This window comes from Chinchilla lanigera, unplaced genomic scaffold, assembly GCF_000276665.1.
Source record: "Chinchilla lanigera isolate Chin_1 unplaced genomic scaffold, ChiLan1.0 scaffold00003, whole genome shotgun sequence".
Lineage (NCBI taxonomy): Eukaryota > Metazoa > Chordata > Mammalia > Rodentia > Chinchillidae > Chinchilla > Chinchilla lanigera.
Window position 1 is genome coordinate 11147859 of NW_004955404.1, and position 9160 is coordinate 11157018.

The following is a 9160-nucleotide window of genomic DNA, read 5'->3' on the forward strand; positions in this document are numbered from 1 at the left end:
TCTCACCAATTTGGGATAGAAAACTCATTTCTATAATAATTTAGGCACCTGCGGCACAATTTCAGAAAAGCCTGTGACACAATGCTACACAAAAGGAGCAAGATAAAAAAAATGAACTTTGTGATTATGGCTATGTACTAATTATAGGTACACACCAGCAAGGTCTTCAAGACAACAGCTGAAAGTAGAAATATTTGATGTCTGGTGAGATTGTATAAAAGATATTGTTTAACGGATGTTTTGCTCTAGTCTGGTCAAGTTTGATACAAATAGAAAAATAGGAAAAGGAAAGAAAAAGGCAGAGGTACATTCAAAATACTGAGTAACCTGTACTCCCCGCTGTGGCTTTCCAACAAGCAGCTCCAGTCATTATAGAGGGAGCCCGACAGGAGCAGAACATCCCCCGAGAGATCCAGGTGGGCACGGGGCTTCTCCCCTCTCCCCACAGGCACCCAGAGTGACATCTCCCTTTCCAGGTCTGGCCTAGTCTGTTTGGGGATCTTACAAATGCTCTAGGAGTTATTGCAGGCTGGGCAGCCCAGGATGCCCTGGCTGGGACCAGAGCAGTGTGCAGGTGGGGTACTTGTTGGGTCTGGGCGTCACCTTGTTATCAGGCATTTCTGTATTTTACTGACCAGTTCAGTTGTAACAGTGCCAATGAGTGGATAAGAGCCAGGATAAGAGAATCTTGACAGAGGAGGAAAGAAAGAATGGTCAGAAGGGTCTTCTTATTACGCTGCCTAGCAAAGAGGAAAAACTCCACAAAGCTGGCTGGGGTAATAGTGCTCCACTTCTGCTTTTGCTTTCATTCTTGTGAATAAGCAAAGGTATACAGCCTGCACTATGGCTCCCTAACTGGTGCCAGCACTATAGCTCCCTAACTAGTGCCAGTCCATGGCCTGTTAGGAGCTGGGCTGCACAACAGGAGCAGCAGGAGAAGCCTCATCTGTATTTACAGCTGCTCCCCATAGCTGGCCTCACCGCCTGAGCTCTGTCTTCTGTCAGATCAGCAGCACTAGATTCTCATAGGAGCGAGAACCCTCCTGTGACCTGCACATGCTAGGGATCTAGGTGGTGTGTGCCTTATGAGACTGTAATAATAATAGAAATAAAGTGCACAACAAATTTGATGCACCTGAATTATCTCAGATCCCCTTTCCCCTATCCTTGGAAAAACCAGTTCCCTGTACCAAAAATGTTGGGAACCACTGGCCCAGAGGTTCTCCCAGAAAAGCCTGGAGGCAGAGTGCAGTCACACCCCAGGGGTCGGGGGTGATGAGTTTGTACAGACCAAGGCTTCAGATCTCTATTGGGATCTCCTAGTATTATCCTTAAGCTTCCTTGTCTCTTCTCCCTGCCTCTACCCACCTGTCGTTGCCCATCTCTGGAACGCTCTGGGCTTTTGTGTGGCGATGAGGACAGAGAAGAAATATGAGGTCCTTCAACTTGGGAGACGGTCCCAGGTTGCCTTTTCTTTCTAAACAATACTGTAGAAATATACGTCCATTCACACTGTAAGCACAGAATCTAAAACTTGGGAGTGCCCAAGTGAGAGTGCCAGGAACACTCCCAAGAAAACAGGCATAGCGCTTACTTTCTTAAGTAATAAATGAGAAATTTCAGCTGTAGGGGAAGAGGTCCTCTCTTCAGCTTGATAAGTCACTGTTTTGTTATAAATACATTTTTTGTTTTGAGTTTACTATAAACACAGATGCCTACTTTCAGTTCTGTTAAGAAAGTGTTGAAAAACTCAGTTGAAAAACACAATAAAGGATCACAAAATACCTGTCCTCATGCATGCACAGAATCGCAGAATGAATCAAGGTTCTTTCAGTGAAATCACGTCCAGACACTGGGGAAGACATATAGAGGGACAGCAGAGAGGACACTGGCAAACACATGCACCTTTAGGGCTGGAGCAGATGTGGACTCAGAGGCAGGAACAGGTTGTCTCAGCCTAGGCTGTTGTCACAGAATGCCATTGAACAGGGGCTTCAGCAACAGACACTTCCTTCTCATGGCCCTGGAGGCTGGGAAGTCCCAGATCAAGAGGCTGGAAGATCTGGCTCATGAGGAGAGCTCTTTTCTGGCTTGCAGATGGTAGCCTTCTTGCTGCAGGCTCTCATGTCCCCTTTTGGTGCCTGCAAATAGAGAGAAGAGACACTCTGGTGACTCCTTCTCTTCTTAGGACTAAAATCCTGTCCTGTGGCTTCCATCCATAGGCTTCCACCCTCATTTAGGCCTGAATATCACACTGGAGTCAGGTCTTCAATGAATGGATTTGGACTGGACAGCAAACATCCAGCTCATAACACAGATCTTATGCTGTGTTATGAAATCACATAGAAATCACAGGGTGGGGTAGCTATGCAGAGAAATAAAGGATCAGAAAATATTCTGACCATCCATCCTACCTACTCTCCTATTCACTGACCCAACATCCACACACTGTTATGGTTTAGATCTAAAATGTCCAAGTCTCATGTATTCAGAGATGGGGCTTTTAGGAGTTGATTGGATCATGGGGGAGCTATCCTCATCAGTGGATTACTTGGTGATAAGTTCATAGCTGAATGTGTTGTTGAGAGATGGGGCCCAGTTGAAGGTGCCTACTGAGGCTGTGACCTGGAAGGGTGTACTTTTGTCCCTAGCTCCTTCCTCTCTCTCTGTTTTCTCGCTGCCATGTGTTGAGAAGCTGTCCTCCTCCACGCCTTCTGTTATGATGTTTCTGCCTTGGAACAGGTTGATCATGACCTAAAATGTCTAAAATCATGAGACAAAATAAACCATTTCTTCTTCAAATTGTGTATGTCAAGTACACTGTCCCAGCAATGAAAAAGTGACTAAAATAGAAAATACCCCACTCCTGGTACCAATTTTCTGTATTGGTCAGCTTTTCTTTTGAGGGACAAAATACTTAACCCCTGAAGTTAAAGGAAAGGAAGTTTATTTTAGCTTGTGGTTTTAGAAGTTTCAGTTCATGGTTGGCTAACTCAAAGGCAGAAACTGCATGGCAAAATGCCAGAATGGAAGAAAGTTGCTCACTTCCTGGTAACTGCAAAATAGAGGACAGGGGAAAAGCCCAGAGAAAAAGGGGCCAGGAACCACATGTATTTCCCAAGGTCACTTCCCCATGATCCACTCAGTCACACCCAGAAGTGTGGTTTACTAATTTCCAGATATATCTCAATCCAATCAAGTTGAGAATGAAGATTCACCATCACACATACCTCCCATCTATGCATCCAAAATAAACATTTATTGAGCACCTGTCATATGAGAGAGGGACTCACTGGCTAATACAGAAAATATACTGTATATTCTAAATACTATTGTACAGCATCCTAAGTGCTTGAACACAGACCAGTGGGGACCCAGAGAGAAAGAAAACTAACACTAATTGAGACCAGCATCAGGTGTTTTCCCAATTTATATGCATTAATCTGAGGTAAAGAATACATTTCGTGTTCCAAAGTGAAATTAGAACCGGGTTCTTTTCCCTATAAGTTAGCATTTAGCCTTCCAAAACTCAGTAGGGGGAAATCATCCCTAGCCAAAGAAGGTTGTTAGTCTGCATGGATTGCAGAGAGAGATGGAAGATCCTGGGGAGCCTACGTCTGTCCCCCTCCAGTCATTGGATGGACACTGGCTCTCAGCAGTTTCAATGTGGACCGCAGGAAACTCATAGGCTGCCCAGCCCAGATGTCTTTGGGACCTGGGGACCTGCCTAGTTAGGGGCCAGGCAATTGGGCCCTGAACATGTTAAGTAGTATGAGAGGCAGCTTGGCTGAGATACAAATCCAGACAGAACAGACAGGCAACTATGGAATAGAGACACCCAGGCAAAAAAGGATCCCAGCTAAAAACCAACCACATATTTACATTTAAAACAACATTACTGCCCAAACCCAAGAGCAGTATTGTAATTGAGTTGCAACAGCAAACTTCCTACCTAGAGACTTCAGATACTTTGAGGATAGCTTTGTTAACCACAGAAGAAAAGTCTCTCTACAAACAAAGGTACTTGTTTTGTGGACAAAGGGTATTGTTATTAGAGGCCCCTACTAAGACACTGTTCTATAAGATAGGAATTATTAATCCCATATCATAGTGAAGAAACTGAGATCCAACAAACTAATCAATTTACTCATTTGTTTGTTTTTTGAGATAGGGGCTCACTATGTAATTTAGGCTAGTTTTGAACTCACTACTCTATGTAGTCCAGGCTGCTTTTGAAGTTGTGGTGATCCTCCTTGCCTCAGCCTCTTAAATGCTGAGATTACAGGTGTGTACCACAATGCTTGGTTTACTTAGTTGTTTTAAACACTTGCCAACTTAGTTTTAGTCTCTTAGTCTCTCACTCTCTCTTTCTCAATCTCTCTCTGTCCTCCTCCCTTCTATCTGTCTGGACAAATTCAAATTACATGTAAATTAGGAGGAAATATAAGAAATCTTCGCTCAATGAGACTCAATTTTTGCACAGCCCTAGGTAGTGACCAGTTACCATGATAGTGTTGTAATCCATTTGGGCTGCTATAAAAAACAGCAATAAATAAGATGGTTTGTAAACAACAGAAATTTATTTCTCATGATTCTGCAGGCTGGAAGATCAGTGTCTGATAAAGAGCTGTTGCTCGGTCAGAGGTAGAGGCTGTGTCCTCCTGTGGTGGAAGGGACACGGCAGCTCTCTCATGGTGCAAATGACATGGCCTCTTTTATAAAGTGCCAATCTCATATGTGGGGACTCTGCCCTCATGATGTAAACACCTCCCAATGCCCACCTCCTGTTACGTCACATTGCTGATTAGGCTTTGTTATGGGTTATGTCTCCATGTCCCCATGAACTGCCTGCACTCATAGACGAGGCTGTTGAAAGGTGATTGGATTATGGGGCTTAGAGCTGACTTGCTAGGAGATGGCATCTGGTTGGAAGAGGTGGGTCATTGGGGGAGTGGCCTGGGGGGGTGTGTCTCCCTCCTCAGCTCCTCTCTTCTCCCTCTGCTTCCTATCCCTCATGCTGTGAGCAACCCTCCTCTGCGGTCCCATCCTACCTTGGAGCCAGCTGACTGAAAAGTGAGCCAAAAATACCTCTCCCCCTTTAAGTTGTAGGTGTCAGGTATTGTGTCTCAGCAACCCAAAAGTGGTCAAGACAGGCTACAACACAAATTTGGGGAGGACACAAACACTGCCATAGCAAGTAGTGTCTTTTGCCTTTTGTTTTCTGTCCAATAGTTGGTTCAACAAAACGTAGGCAACATCCCTAGAATTTTGAGTGCTTTGGTCTACAGTGACTTCTCCAAATGTCTGAGCATTTCTGGATGCTGCTTATGTGATCTACGGGCAGTGACAGCAGGGCTGCCTGTGACCCACAGTCACATTCAGTGGAGAAGGTATGGTGCAAGCTACAGAGAGGTGAAGGACTCAGAGCCCTCCGGGGGTACTCCTGGCAGTGATGACAGGTCAGAGGATGCTCAGTCATAATTCTAAACAAGGACCTCAGGCACATCCAAAGGGCACTTCCTTGTGTATTCTTTATATAGAAGCAATAAAACTGGAAGGAACAATGATTTGTAAACCAAGGAACTTCTCATGGCAATATGATATATAGCCAATGTCTTTTCTTACCGCAATATGTATAATTTATATTTCTGAAAAGAAGTTGTGTTGATGTGACTTAATACTGATAGACCACATAGTTTGTTCAAGGACAAAAGATCAATCATATTTAATTTATAAGCTTGTAAAGGAACATTTGACCCTTGGTTCTTCCAGAATAGAGGCTTCTCTAGGCAAGCAAATGGCACTGACATGAACAGAAATTCAAGCCTGCCTCCCTGTGTCAGTTTTGCTGTGGTAACAAATGGCCTCTGTAAGGCAGAGAAAGCTTTTTCTCTATTGTCTTATGTTCTTTGCCTAGGGCCTGTAAATTAAATGACAAAGACAGACAAGCAAAAGAAAACAAAAGTGACAATTTATTCAGGCAAAGCACCTATGCAAAGTGACATCTCAACAGTTCAAGAAGTGGCTGGGGCTGGGGAATAGCTCAGTGGTAGAGCACTTGCTGAGCATGTGTGAGGCCTGGGGTTCGATTCCCACCATGATTAAGAAAAGGAAGGGGCTGGGGATTTAGCTTAGCGGCAAAGTGCCTGCCTGGCAAGCTCAAGGTCATGAGTTCAATTCCTGGTACCAGAAGAAAAACAAAAAACAACAAAACAAAACAAAACAAAACAAAAAAGGAGTGGTACAATCTGGGGCTTATATACCATCTTAGTAGATGGAGGAGAGGGGAAGAAAGGCTTTATGGAAAACAGCAAACAATAAGAATGGGTTTTCGGAAGAACAAATAGCAGATAAAATTTGTATTAACAGGGCTGGGGGTGTCACTCAGTGGTAGAGCAATTGCCTGGCATGTGTGAGGCTGTTTTGATCACCAAGACCTTAAAAAAATGAAGATTGTGATAATCTTTGCCTCTATAGGTAAGAATGGTTTTAGGTTCTCCTCAGTACCCTAAAGCTTCCCGAGAGAGAGGATCTGGGGCTGGCACATTCATGTTCTGCCTTCCTGAAGTGGGCCCATCCTGAAGCAGAATTTATGGCAGTCATATTCCCCAGAAGCTGCTACTTTTAGTCAGATAAGGGAAGTTCTGAGATTTGTTTTTACATGTGTTAAAACTCAAATGCATACAGCTCTAAATAGCTTCATTTCCATTCTGGGGTTTGAGTGGATCTCCACACTCCCAGAGCCCAGCAACTTGTCACAGTAAAGATTTACTTCTTGATCATTGTGCATGGGTGACATCTCCACTCTGTGTCTTGTTCACTCCAATATGCAGTCTGAATGCCTGAGTAGCCAGTCTGGGACATTCTGCTGTGTTGTGGCAGAAGGAAGAGAAGTGGCCAAGCCCGGCAGTGTTCTGAGGGCTTCCATTTGGATGAGGCATTTGCGCTTGTTATTGCTTATATATCTAAGTGTCCCCCAAGGACCTCTTGCACTCATAGGCAGGCCTTTTGAAAGGTGATTGAGTCGTGGGGGTGTTATAGACAAATTTGATGTCAGGAGGCGGGGCCAGGTTGGAAGAGGTGGGTCCCTGGGGTGTGACCTAGAAGGTTATCTCTCCCTTCCTGCTTCTCAGTCTGTCTCCTGGCTGCCGTGATGCAAGCTGCTTTCCTCCACCAGATCGCTCCTCCATGCCTTCCTGCCTGGGAGCTGGCTGACTCTGGACTAAAACCGTGAGCCAATGTAAACTTCTCCTCCTTTAAGTTGTGGGTGTCGGGTATTGTGCTCCAGTGACCACAAAGTGACTGAGGCAGTCCTTCTGCTCACATGCCACAGGCCACAGCAAGTCCATACGTGGCCATACCTGACCTTAGTGGCAGCATGGAAACTGCTGGTCAACTGGCAAAAGACTCTGGAGGAAACACACACAGTAAATAACTGGGAACAATATTATTAATGGAATTTATCCACACTCCAAAGATTTTCCTCTTTCCACTCCTTTGTGCTTAAGAAATCTTCATAGAGAAAGTAAGAGTTCAGCTGGCTTTTGGAGGAGGATTCTAGGCAGGGTGAAGGAGATATTGAGGCAGGAATATTTGGGAAATGAGAAACTTCAAGACACCAGGTCACATGGAGTAGGCAAGTTTATTGGTGACAAAAAACGTGGAGATGATGATGGTGTCCAATGATAAAACTGGGACAAGTGAGAGATCATGGCTTTCCTGCTTTGCGGACATGTTTGCAGCCTTCTGAATGACCTCAGAGAAGGAATGCATCGCCCTGAGGTTCTGAAAATCATCTTTGAAGGCTTGAATGCCACTGAAATAATAACAAGAAATCTGCCCTCTGTTTCAGAAATACTCAAGTTGGTTTCATGATAGAAGTGACGTTTGACTCCCTTGAAAGTCACAGACGAAGCTGACTCTTCAAGTTGTGGTGCCATGCTTGGTTCTGGTTTTGTTTTCAGGGGTCAGGGGAGCACTACTGCTTTCCATTTTTCTCTGCATTTAAACTTTTCCAAATAAAGATTTGGGGGAAGAACAAGATAGATTACCTAGCGTAGATTGACTAAGTTACCTTATTAGCTTTATTGTTTATATCCTTTGCTTCTTTGGTTATTTATTTTTACTTCACCTGTTGCTCATTAATAACAGGACTTAAACCTTACTAGTGCAATTCTATTCCTATGTATCCATTTCTCCCTCCATGCACACATATTACTGCTGTCTGGGATGTGTTCGCATGGTGCCAGCCCTCCATTCTGTCCTCCTCCCAAACAATCCCTACTTTCCCTTTGCAACCAAGTTCCCACCTCCATGTTCCCCACCCCAGTCCTAGGCCTTCTCCTCATGGAGAACAGAGAAGTCCAGTGTGCTGGGCGTATTTCCTTCACTGTTGAGTGAAACACTAAAAATTAGGCACACAAGCTTAAATATCACATGGTCTCTCTTATATGAGAAGCCCAAAGTATAAATAATTTAGAGCAAAATAAAAGATAGATAATAGGAAGTGTAGAGCTAGACCTTTTGCCAATGGGAAGGAACCGAAAGATAGAGAGAGAAGGGAAGAAGGGGAGGGGAAATAAAAGGAACTAAGATGTGTTTGTTATCCAATTCCCCATGATAACTGTAATCTTTATATACTGCAAACATGTAATAATAAAATTATTTTTTTAAAACAAGGAAAGGGCATGTTCTATCTGAAGTCTATGAAACAGCCCAGGGCAGACACAGCTGACCCAGAGATGAACTTGACTCTGTGTGGTCAAGTCTCCTCGTCTCCCATTCTCTGCCTCTGGAGACTCCATGCTTGACTGACCATAACCAGTTTCTCCGCCCTGCCCTGGAGTTGACAGTGAAAGGTCAGCCCCACCCGAACTACACCGCTTGAAAGGCTTTGAGTTTCTCTGGCAATGGAGCTGCTATAAAAAGCTGATGCTCTTTCATCCAATTTACATTTCCTCAACTGCTTGCGCAAGTAGCCAAGTCCAAAAGTCTTCCCGGGTCATTCGCTGAACAAATACTAAGCACCTTCCACACGGCTGCTATTGCTGTAACGGCTGGGGACATAGCAGTGAAAAAGATGCAGTTCCTGCCCTGAAGAGCTCACATTTTAGTGATTCTTGGGTGCTTCTCTTCCCTTACTTCCCTTCCCTTCCCTTCC

The 9160-nt window shown here is 44.3% G+C and overlaps 1 long non-coding RNA gene across 1 annotated transcript in view; it reads right to left on the reverse strand.

Moving 5' to 3' along the window:
- Positions 1-1862: 1862 nt before the first annotated feature.
- Positions 1863-9160, reverse strand: part of LOC102011725 — a 13336-nt gene continuing 6038 nt past the window's right edge. Inside the window, exon 3 of the long non-coding RNA XR_259301.1 lies at positions 1863-2141. This is a non-coding gene — a long non-coding RNA (uncharacterized LOC102011725). The remainder of the gene's footprint in view (positions 2142-9160) is intronic.